The 11,971-nt window shown below is 33.4% G+C and overlaps 1 pseudogene; it reads right to left on the bottom strand.

Annotated features, from left to right (window-relative positions):
- Positions 1-6,277: 6,277 nt before the first annotated feature.
- LOC118971242 (U6 spliceosomal RNA) lies at positions 6,278-6,376 on the bottom strand (annotated as a pseudogene).
- Between the last annotated feature and the right edge of the window lie 5,595 nt (positions 6,377-11,971).

An 11,971-nucleotide genomic window follows, 5' to 3' on the forward strand; every position in this document is an offset into this window, starting at 1 on the left:
TTATAAATATTAATGCACCCAATTTGGAATACCTAAATGCATAAAGCAAGTATTAACAGACCTAAAGGAAGAAATAAACAACAATACAATAATAATAAGGGGCTTTAATACTCCAGTTTCATCAATGTACAGAATATGCAGACAGAAAATCAATATGAAAACACTGGCTTTAAATGACATATTAGACCAGAGGGACTTAACAGATAGATGCAGAACATACTATCTAAAAGCAACAGAATACCCATTCTTCTCAAGTGCACATGGAACATTCCCTAGAATAGATCATACGTTAGGGCACAATTCTTAAGAAATGTAAGAATACTGAAATCATATCAAGCATCTTTGCTGACCATAAGGCATGAAGCTAGAAATCAATTTTTAGAGGAAAACTGGAAAATTCAAATCATGGAGATTAAGCAAAATGATATTGAACAAACAAAGGGTTGAAGAAGAAATTTAAAAGAATACCTTGAGACAAACAAAAATGGAACTAAAACATGCCAAAACTTACAAGTTGCAGCACTCGCAATTCTAAGAGGGAGGTTCATAGTGGTAAATTCCTACTTCAAAAAACAAAAATCCCAAATAACAATTGAACTTTACACTTCAAAAATAAATGAAAAAAAAAAAAAAAACAAATGAAGCCCAAAGGTAGTATAAGGAAGGAAATAGCAAAGATCAGAGAAGAAATAAATGAAACAGAGACTTAAAAGACAACAGAAATGATCAATGAAACCAAGAGCTGGTTCTCTGAAAAGTTAAACAAAACAGACAAACCTTTATCTGGATTTACCAAGAAAAAATGAGAACACTCCAGTAAAATCAGAAACAAAAGTGGAAAAGTTATAAGTAAGACCACAGAAATACAAAAGAGTGTAAGAAACTACTATGCAAAATTATATGTCAACAAATTGCAAGACCTAGAAGGAATGGATAAATTTCTAGAAAAAAGACCCTCCCAAGACTGAATTGTGAAGAAATAGAAAATCTGAATGACTGACTACTAATAAGGAGATTGAATCAGTAATGGAAAACCTCCCAAACAAACAAAAGTTCAGGATCAGATGGCTTCACTGGTGAATTCTACCAAAAAAAAAAATCTAAGAAAAATTAATACCAATCCTTCTCCAATTCTTCCAAAACATAGAAAAGGAGAGGGCACATCCAAACTCATTTTTACAAGGCAAACATTGTACTGGTAGCATAACCAAAGACTTCACAAGAAAATTACAGGCCATTGTCTGTGATGAACACAGATGTGAAAATCCACAACAAAATATCAGCAAACTGAGTTCAACAATACATTAAGAGGACCATACACCAGGAGCAAACAGGATTTATTCCAGGGATGCAAGGATGGTACAACATCTTCAAATCAATATGATATATCACGTTAATAAAGTTAAGGATAAAAATCATATGATCATCTTGATAGATGTAAAAAAAAAGCACCTGACAAAATTCAGCATCCATTTATGATAACTCTTGACAAAGTAGATAAAGAGGGAATGTGCCTCAACATAATAAAGGCCATATATGACAAGTCCATAGCTAACATCATACTCAATGGTGAAAGGTTGAAAACTTTTCCTGTAAAATCAGGAATAAGAAAAGGATTCCAATTCATCTCACTTTTATTCAATATTGTATTTGAAGTCCTACTTAGAGCAATTAGCTAAGAAAAAGAAATATAAGGCATCCAAATTGGTAAAACTGTCACTTTTTACAGATGACATGATACTGTACATTGAAAACCCTAAAGACTCCACTAAAACCCTATTAGAATAAATGAATTTAATAAAACTGCAGGATATAAAAATCCATTGCATTTCTATATTCTAATAAGAAGTTGTCAGATATATTAAGAAAATTATCCCATTTACAATTCCATCAGAAAAGAATACCTAGTAATAAATTTAACTAAGGAAATGAAACATATGTATATTGATAATTCTAAGACATTGATGGAATAAAATGCATAAGACACAATGGAAAAACACTCCATTCATGAATTGAAATAACTAATATTGTTAAAACGTTCACAGTACTTAAAGAGGATTCAGTGCAATCCCTATAAAAATTCCAATGACATTTTGCATAGAAATATAATAAACAGTTCTATAATTTGTATGGAATCACAAAAGATTCTCAGTAACTTAAGTAATCTTGAGAAAGAAGAACAAAGCTGGAGGTATTTGGGAATACTTAACAGCGACAAGCAAAAGAATGAAACTGGATCAGTATTGTAAACCATACAAAAAAGTTAACTCAGATTAAGAACTTGAATGTAAACCTGAAACCATAACACTCCTTGAAGAAAACAGACAGTAAGCTCCTTGAGATCAATCTTGACAATTATTTTTTAGATAGGACACCAAAAGCAAAGGCAACAAATATAAAAATAAAGTGGGACTATGTGACACTACAAAGCTTCTACACAGCAAAGGAAACCATAAAGAAAATGAAAGGCAACATAACTGGTAGCAAATACTTGTAAATCATATCTGATAAGGGGTAAATATTCAAAATATGTAAAGAATTCATACAACTCAATAGTAGCAAACAAAAAATATCTGATCAAAGACATGGGCAGAGGATCTGAATTTACATTTTCCAAAGAGGACATACAGATGAAGGCCAACATATCCATGAAAAGATGTTCACCGCTGATCATTAGGGAAATACAATTAAAAATCACAACAAGGTATCCCCTCCCACTCGTTAGAATGGCTGTTACCAAAAAGATAACAAATAACAAGTGTTGTTGGGGATATGGAGAAAAGGGAACTCTTGTGCATTGTTGGTAGGAATGTAAATTGGTGCAACCACTCTGAAAAGCAGTATGGAGGTTCCTCAAAAAAAAAATGGTACTACCATATGATCCAGCAATGCCACTTCTGGGTATTTATCTGAAGAAAAGGGAAACACCAATTCAAATAGGCATATGCACCCCCATGTTCACTGCAGTATTATGTACAATAACCAAGATGTAGAAACATCTAAATGTGTACTGACTGAAGAATGGATAAAGAAAATGTTATATATACACAAGGGAATATTATTCAGCCATAAAAAGTATGAGATCTTGCTAATTACAATAACACTGATGGACCTTGAGGGCATTATTCTAAGTGAATAAGTCAGACAAAAAAAGGCAAATACTATATGATCTCACTTATACGTGGCATCTTGAAAAACAAAACCAAAAACCACAAAATATCCCAACCTCATGGATGTAGGGAACAAACAGAGAGGTGTTTGCCTGAGCCAAGAGGTGGGAAGTGGTTGAAATGGTGAAGTGGGTCAAAAGGTACAAGTTTCAAGTTATAAAATGATTAAGTTATGGGGATGTAATGTATAGCATAGCAGCTATAGTTAGAAAGTAGTAAGGAGCGCTGTAAATTCTCATCATGAGAAAAAGTATAACTATGTATGGTGACAGATTATAACTGGCCTTATTGTGATGATAATTTTGCTAATAAAACAATATTGAACCCTTACATTGTATACCTGAAACTAATGTGCAATTATGTCATCTATACTTGAATAAAAATATTTGCATATTTGAGGAAAAAAAGGGTGGGAGAGAGGGAGAAAGGGAAAACTCTGATATTTCTTCTTGTAAGAACACTAATCCTATCATATCAGGGCTCTACCTTCATGATGTCATTTAATGTTAATTACCTCTTATAGGCTCAATTTCCAAATACAGTTACACTGGGTGTTAAGGTTTTAAAATATGAATTTTAGGGGGACACAATTCAAAGTATAGCCCTGGTCATACAAATGTATGTTGGTCATTATTTTATTTCATACCATTATTTTGTGGGATTAGCTTTCAAAGTTGTAAAAGTATCTGAAAGTTTTATTGTCTCCTTTGAAGGTATGATGTCTTTTTCTTCCTTATGCTTTTTAAATACTTTTTCTTATAGTGTAGTTTTATAAGTCAGAGGCAGCAGAATATAGTTATTTTTTTGTCATTTTTTTGTTTTCCTTCTATATTTTATTTTGTTTTAACTTTCATTGAGTGAATAGCTAGTGAGTTGGGTGATTTACCATTTCCCCAAAGGCACATCTCTGGTGTAAGTATCATTAGGAGGAGCAGAAGATAGGCATTCCCTTCTCAATACTATGGGGGTTCTTACTTTATTCCAGCAGGAAATATCAGAAGATATAGCCTTACAAGCATATAAATAGCATGTTGGCATCTATAGTTTTGTCTGATGGAATAAATCAGCAATTTTGGCTCAGAGTACCTCGAGACCCACTGATTTTCCTACCTGTTTCTCTGTAAAGGTATCTTATGTTGCTAGCCCCTCAGCCTTTGCTTGACAAGAAACAGTGGAAGTGTCATTTGTTCTCCTCTGAGATTTGAGAATTTCAAGCCTGAGACTTGCCTTTCAAGACGAGATTGTAGGCTCCTTTGAGTATTATGCAGTTATGGACAGGGAAATAGGAAAACAAGAAATCCAGAAGCAGACATCAAGGATTCCATCTATACCATTTTTTTTGTATTTATTATAAATATATAATTAGTTTTTAATTGAAAGAGTTATAGGCATAACAATTCTATCCATAGTTCTACAGTTGAATTTACATAAAAATGTTTGAACAAAGTGGTTAGGCCTATTTGGTGGGTGGGTGGAGTCCATTAATATTTTGTTGTTATTGTTAAACTGGGTCAGTCTACACTCAAGCTGGAGTTTTGTAATATTTCAGAGTATAACAAAACACTTGCTTGATATTTTCCTTATATGGGAATGTATTTGAGCAAAATGTCATTTCCATTCCAAACTTTAGGGTTCTGTATATTACTAGACTTGGGTTTGGGGATCTGCTGTGACCTGGAGGAACCCTATCTCACCCAGTTCAGTCCTGCTCTAGGTGGACCTTAAAAGTTATTAACTTATTCAGTAACATTTGTTGAGTGCTAAACATGTGCTAAGCACTGTTACTGGGAATCACAAATATGCTACCTACCATCAAGAAGTTTAACAGTCTAGAAGGCGTAAGCAGGCATGTGAATAAAGCATGCAGTAAAATGGTGAATATTCTATGATAAACATCGAGGAAACAATAAGAATACAGAGGAAGGAGAAATTACACCTGAATTTTGAAAATTATATTTGAAAGTTGAGGAAATATGATGAGGAATTTCTACAAAATAGGTACCTGTTAAACTGCCTTACATGGTAAAAGAGTATCTTTCAGGTGTATGGGGAGCTGGGCTATGGAGAAATGAAGAGCATACCTGGAGGAAGCTGAGCAGGTCAGAATCAGTTCTCTAGTTAACATCTGGATGTAGGCATGTTTAGAGACTTACAGTTTATTATGCCTAATACATGTGAAAGGCCATGAGTCAACAGGTAAGAATTGCCAAGATCAGGAAGTACCAGCCTTGTTTTCAAAACTACACTAACATGTATCAATTTAGAATTAAATCTTTGGAACACTTATGGCCTTAATTATTTAAGACCTAATTTTTAAAATTTCTATGATTTTTATCAGCTAGTCAAAAATTACCCAAAGGCATGTAAGATATCATGAATCTTAGATTGACATATTTCTCCAAAGATATTTGAATACCATATATATTTAGTAACATTGGAGTGGCCTAGAACTCTGTAACCTTTAATAACAGGAAAAAGATAATGTCTATGTAGACATTCACCATTCCTTGTGGGATGGTGAAGCTGGCTTATTTGATAACCAGAGATAAATTGAAAAACTCAGGTAGCTGAACACTTTAGTTATAGTGAGGTGTTAGTGGGGTTTATTTTACAGTTGTCTAATTTTTATTTAATAGAACAATAGAGAAAATAACAGTTTTTCATAAAGTGTCACTTATTCTGTGTTGCATATCATAAAGAAAATATTCCGAATCTTTGAAATCACCATCTATTATGATTAAAGCAAATGACAAATGACCCATGTGACTATTGATACCTCATTAGTATAACATAGTCTATCACACAGTGATGACAATCTCAAATAATTGAAATTCAATCAGATTTTTTTCAAATATTGTTTAGAAAAAAACCTTCTTATAATCAGATAGTGGTGACTAATAAAACCTGAGAAACACAATTATTATAAATGTTATTTTGATAAATTTACCTTGACCCTAAGTAATATCTTTACAATTAGGATAGGTTTATAAAATTGCCTGCATATCTGTAAAAATGGTAAACTGAAATTTATCAGTTCAGCCAAGGTGGTTAGATATTAGCTTTCATGATCATTAACTGATTTCCCAAATAAAATGCTTTTTTTCTTTTTTAATAGGGAGCATTTCTCAAATTTGTGTGTTTTCCATGCACAGGGGCCATGCTAATGTGTAGGGTTCCAGTTTTAGTAGATGTGCTGAAGTGAGCACCCAAATAAAATTCCTGAAAAACTGGTGAAACACCGATTATTTTTGTTTCTGAGCTTCTATTTTTCACTAATTGCACATCAAAAAATCCTGGTACCGGGACCTTTTATAAGATTGAAATGAGAAAACACTAAGTGAAAAAAGGCAGAACTTAGATGGTGAGAGAGAAGGAAAGGGTAGAAAAATACATGGTGACATGTGTTCCTATTAATATATTTTTTCTCTTGTTCAGAATAGCTGGACTTGAATAAATGAAGACAGTGGCCAAATAAAGAGCCCTAGAAACAACCATTGTTTGGGGACCAGTAGGTACATATTCTGCTTAGGACAAAATCCAGGTTACTGATCTCTTGAACAATAATATTACAACTCAATATACATTAACACATGAAAGCGGAAACTAATCATAAAAGATCAATTAACTCATTGTTTTTGACATTAAATGTCCTGGTGGCAACCTGGCACAAAGCAGGACTTTGGAGTCCATAAAACCTTAGTTTTAAATCTGGCTTCTTCAACTTTATTAGTAATTTAGCTCAACCAAGTTTCTTTAAACATCTGCTTTTCATATATAAGGTGACAATATTACATATGTATAACAGCCTTTAGTTTTAAAGAAAATACATATTCAGCACCTAGTCGTATGGTGAGCACATCCTACTCATCTGGATAGCACCAATTATTTTTTTTCTTTTTTGGTATCTATGTATATATGTACCTGTTTGTTCATTTATTTATTCAAGATTATTTTTTTTTCCTCTAAGGAACATGGGTCCAGCAAAAAGGAATCCATTTATTTTAGATTATGACTTATTAAGTGAATTTGTGTTTTCTATTTTGTAAGAAATCCCAGAGGTTTGAAACACAAAAACTGAATAGAAAAAAGGAGATAGCTGCTGGTTAAAAAAATCACTAATCAAACATTACATGATTTCCTGCTTCTGTACTATAACGCCAAATACTTAGAAGCTGACAACGGGGCCTTGGAAACTTCAGTGATAAATGTGACTAAGGTAATGAATATTTTTCAAAACACTAATTAAATCTCCTATTTGGGGCCATATGATGAAATATTTAATAAATTCCAAAGGTTAAAAACTTTAAATCAGTCAACTAGGAATTTCTGAGCTGAAGAACATATGATCAGTCAATTGAGCAATGAATATAAAATTAAACTTCCTATTTTCACACATGTATTTTATTAGACATGCATTTGCTCAAATTATTGAAAATTACTGAATGATTTAAATCCAAAGATCAACTGCTGCTTAAAGTAAAGACAGCTTGCTTACATTTTAGTGGCTAACCTGTTCTTCTCCCGAATCCCAGATAACCTAGGAATTATTGATGTGTATATCCATGCTTCAGATTAACAACATACTGCACCTCAGTTCTTTAAACCTCATGTTCAGTAAGTGAGGTGAACATCTCCAATGTTTAAAGATATGTATCATTGAGGCAAATATTGAATGTGTGCTTTAAAGTAGTTACAAGTTTCACAATTACAGAGAATTCTTTTAAATGCTGCTTGAAGAACAATTTTTGCATGAACTTCTCAAATTTTATTTCTGCTTTATTATTATTATTTTTAATGCCAAGAATATCCGTCCATAATGTTACATGCTCACTTTTAAGGTCAAAAAAATATTTCAGGAGAAGTAGAATTTGAGGAATTTTATTTGGGAAATAAAATGCTATTTGGTCAATTGGTTAAATTAATGAATTCTCTCCTTTCATCCAACTTCTCCCCCAACCCAATATACAACTTCAGGCTCAAATGGCTTCCTTCTTAACATCAAGCATATTGAGCTCATGCTGTTCCCTGGCACTCTGCATTTGCTATCTACCATCTATGTCTTGAATGCTCTTCCTGGAAATATTCACGAAGGTGACTCCCTTTCATACTTAAGGTCACTCCTCAAATATCATCTCCTCAGAAGCAGTCCTCCTTTAAAGTACACACCTACTTAATTTAAGCAGTCACCCTCAACCTCACATTACTGTCCTTTAACACTTCCTGTTCCATTTATACCACTTAGGAAAATGTAAAAAAAAAAAAATTTACATAGTTAATCATTCATTGCCTCCTTCTATTAGACTTTAACTTCACTGAGGGCAAAGATCATATCAGTCTGTCTATAACCCAGAGCCTGGAACAGTGGGTGAAGAACTCAAGTAGTGATGGTTGATAAGTTAGGAATCTTTGAAAATGATCTATGGATCATCTTTTCTGAATCATTCATTAGAAAACACTTGCTTTGCAAAGATATATAAAACAAAGGAAATGATTTCGATTTTTGTCTTGGATCACCAATTGAACTCTAATCTCAGAAATTTTTATCACTTATATTCGTCAAAGTGTTGTGACTAGGTAGGCAGTTTATTTGCTTATTTATTGTTAATTAATAAATGCCATCATGGCTTTCATGATAGTTTATGAAACATAAATTAGAGTTAGAAATACTTATACAGGACATTGTGCGTAATTTATTTTAGCCAAAGCTATTTAAGATTGATAGATCTGAGTTAAGCTGATCATTTGTGCATGAAGGGCTAATATTTTGTAGCCCAAAGGTTTAAAACTTAGAACTTCCTTATTGTCTTTATAGTGTCTTCTCTGTCACCACTGGAATGTATTTATTTATCTCAAGTTTATATAAGCTGCCCACATGATTAAGGGCAATGATATACATATGAATTATATATATGTTATCAACCATGTTGATATATGTGTGCACACAATATAATATACAACAAACTATATCAATTAGAATTTACAATTTGATGAGTTTTGTCAGATATGCATACCTATCAAATAAACCAGTTACAATCAAGAGACAGAGTATTTACATCCTCCACAAAAAACTTCCCATGGCCATTTGCAGTCTGTCTTTCCTGCTGCTTCCAGCCCCAGACAACTACTGACTGGCTTACTGTGAATACAGATTTACAAGAATTATATGAGATTTATGGTGGAAAAAACCTCTCCAAAAACTAGACAACTTTCATAAAATGAACAAATTTTAAATGCAAATTTATCAAAACGGAGTCAAGAAAAGAGAAAATCTGAATGGAACAATTATAAATAGATAAATAATTAAAAATCTTCCCACAAAATGAAGTCCAAGGCTAGAAACCTTAAGTATTGAATTCTATCAAATATTTTTAAAAGACAGCTTTGTGGAGATAAAATTTATATACAAAGAACTGAACATATTTTATGTATATAACTTGATAAACTGGGACATATGCAAACATCCATAAAATATCACTACAACTAAACTAGTAGACATATCCCTCACCTCCAAGTTCTTGCATCTCTTTTATTCTCCTTTTTGTGATAAAAGCACCAACACAGTATCTACACTCTTAAATTTTTTTTTGAAGTAGTACAAATCCTGTAAAATTTTTTTCTAAAAACAACCAGGATACATTTTACAATTGTTTCTAAAACTCTAAATAGTACCCTGATACCAAAGTCACAAGAAAAACCAATCTAAGAAAAAACCTCAAACCAATATTCCTCATGAACCTAAACATGTAAGTCCTTAAGCAATATTACCTCACCAAATGAAGCAACATACAAAAATGGGTATAAATTAAGAGCAAATGCTATTTAGCCCAGGACAGCAAGGTTGGTTTAATATCTGAAAATTAATTAAATATAATCATATGTTAATATGATACATACAAGCCATATGGTCATTTTGATAAAGAAAAACATTTGATTGCATCTAAACATACATTCATGATTATACTTTGTCAACTTGAAGACCACCAACGAAAAAACCTACTGCTACCATCATACTTCATGTTGAGAAACATTTCTCTAAGATGAGGAGCAATACCAGGAGTACACTCCCATTACACTTAGTCAACATTGGAGGTCTTAGCCATTTGAGTAAGGCAAGCAAAAGACATTAAAAGCATGCAGATTTTAAAGGGGGAGGTAAAACTCTTTTTATTCAGAGACACTATGATCTTTTACGCAGAAAATCCTAAAGAAACTTGAAAGAAAATCACTGTGTATTAGCAATGACTAAACATCTTAAGATTCAAGATCAGTATACAATAAACCATTATATTTCTAAATACTGGCAACAACCTAAAAATAAAGAATTTCATTCACAGCAGTGTCAAAAGAATAAGGTACTTAGGAATAAATTTAACAAAAAAGTACAGTCTGTACAATTAAATGTGCAAAAAATGTGGAGAAAAATTAAAGGCCTAAATAAATGGAGAGATACACCTTGTTGATGTATTTAGGAAAATTAAATACTGTAAACATGGTAACTTTCCCCAACGTACTGATTTAACACAATCCCCATTATTTTCCAATAGGTAGGTCTGTAGAAGTCGTACATAGATCATAAAACATATATGGAATGCAGTTTCTAATATAGCCACACAATATTGAAAAGGAACAGTTAATGGACTTTCATTTCAACTCTTGTTATAATGTTACAGTAATCAAGGGGGAATATTATTTGCATAAGTGTAAACAGTCACATCAATAGAGTAGTATAAAGAATCCAGGAATAGACCCTCATGTTGCCAATTTACTTGGACAAAGAGGATAAGGTGACTGAATGAAAGAAATCATAGTCCTAGAAAAATTGACTATCCACATAAAAATAATTAACCTCATCCCTTAGCTCCTACCTTACAAAAATAAACTTGAAATGGGTTATAGGCCTAAAAATTAAAAAATGCATAAAACAAGAGAGACTTTTAATTTGACCTTCGGTTAGACAGTGTTCTTAAATATAGTGTCAGATTGCAATTAATTAATGAATCAATTACTAGAGTGAGACACCACAAGGAAAATGTAAATTAAAATCAAATGAGATGTTGCTAAAATGGATAAAATTTTTAAAAGGCTAATAGCAAATGTTGACAAGGATATAGAGAAACTGGAACACACATACATTGTGAATAGAAATGTAAGTCATTTTTAATAGTTTGGTTCTTCCTAAAAAGTTAAATGCACAGTTAAAGATGGTGGCAAGAGAGGAGAGACAGAGGCTTCCTCCTAAAACTGGATACAATTAGAAAATTTAATTGGAAACAGGAAAGAGGATGACTTCAGACTGCACACACCTGGAGAAAAGAGCAGACCTCAGCAAACGGGGTAACGTACTAGAGCTGTGCCTCCATGGGACCCGAGCCCCTCTCTGACCCCAGCTCATTGGCAGGAGGAAGAAAAATGGAGCAGGGAGGGAGTGGAAGGCTTGGGACTGCTGAATACCTAGCTCTGGAGATATGCGCTGGGAGCACAAACCTACATTTCATGGTGCTTTCATGAGACTCGCATGATTACTGGGTTGTAAAGTTAATACAGGCAGAGTTCCTGGGGAGACTGGGATTCTGACTGCTTGTGGAAAGCAGGGATCCATATCTGGCTGCTCTGGAACAAAAACTTATACCTGTGTGCCCGGCCCACTGGCTCAGGCAGTGGAGACAGGCACAGCAGCCAGGAGGCAGGGAACAACTCTCTCCTACCCCCAGTACGGCTCCCCTGTGACCCCTGACATTGCTTCGGGGTCTCAGCAGCCCCACATTAGAGCTTCTGGACACTAGAGGGTGCCATATACAAAC

This window comes from Manis javanica, chromosome 1 (genome assembly GCF_040802235.1).
Source record: "Manis javanica isolate MJ-LG chromosome 1, MJ_LKY, whole genome shotgun sequence".
Taxonomy (NCBI): domain Eukaryota; kingdom Metazoa; phylum Chordata; class Mammalia; order Pholidota; family Manidae; genus Manis; species Manis javanica.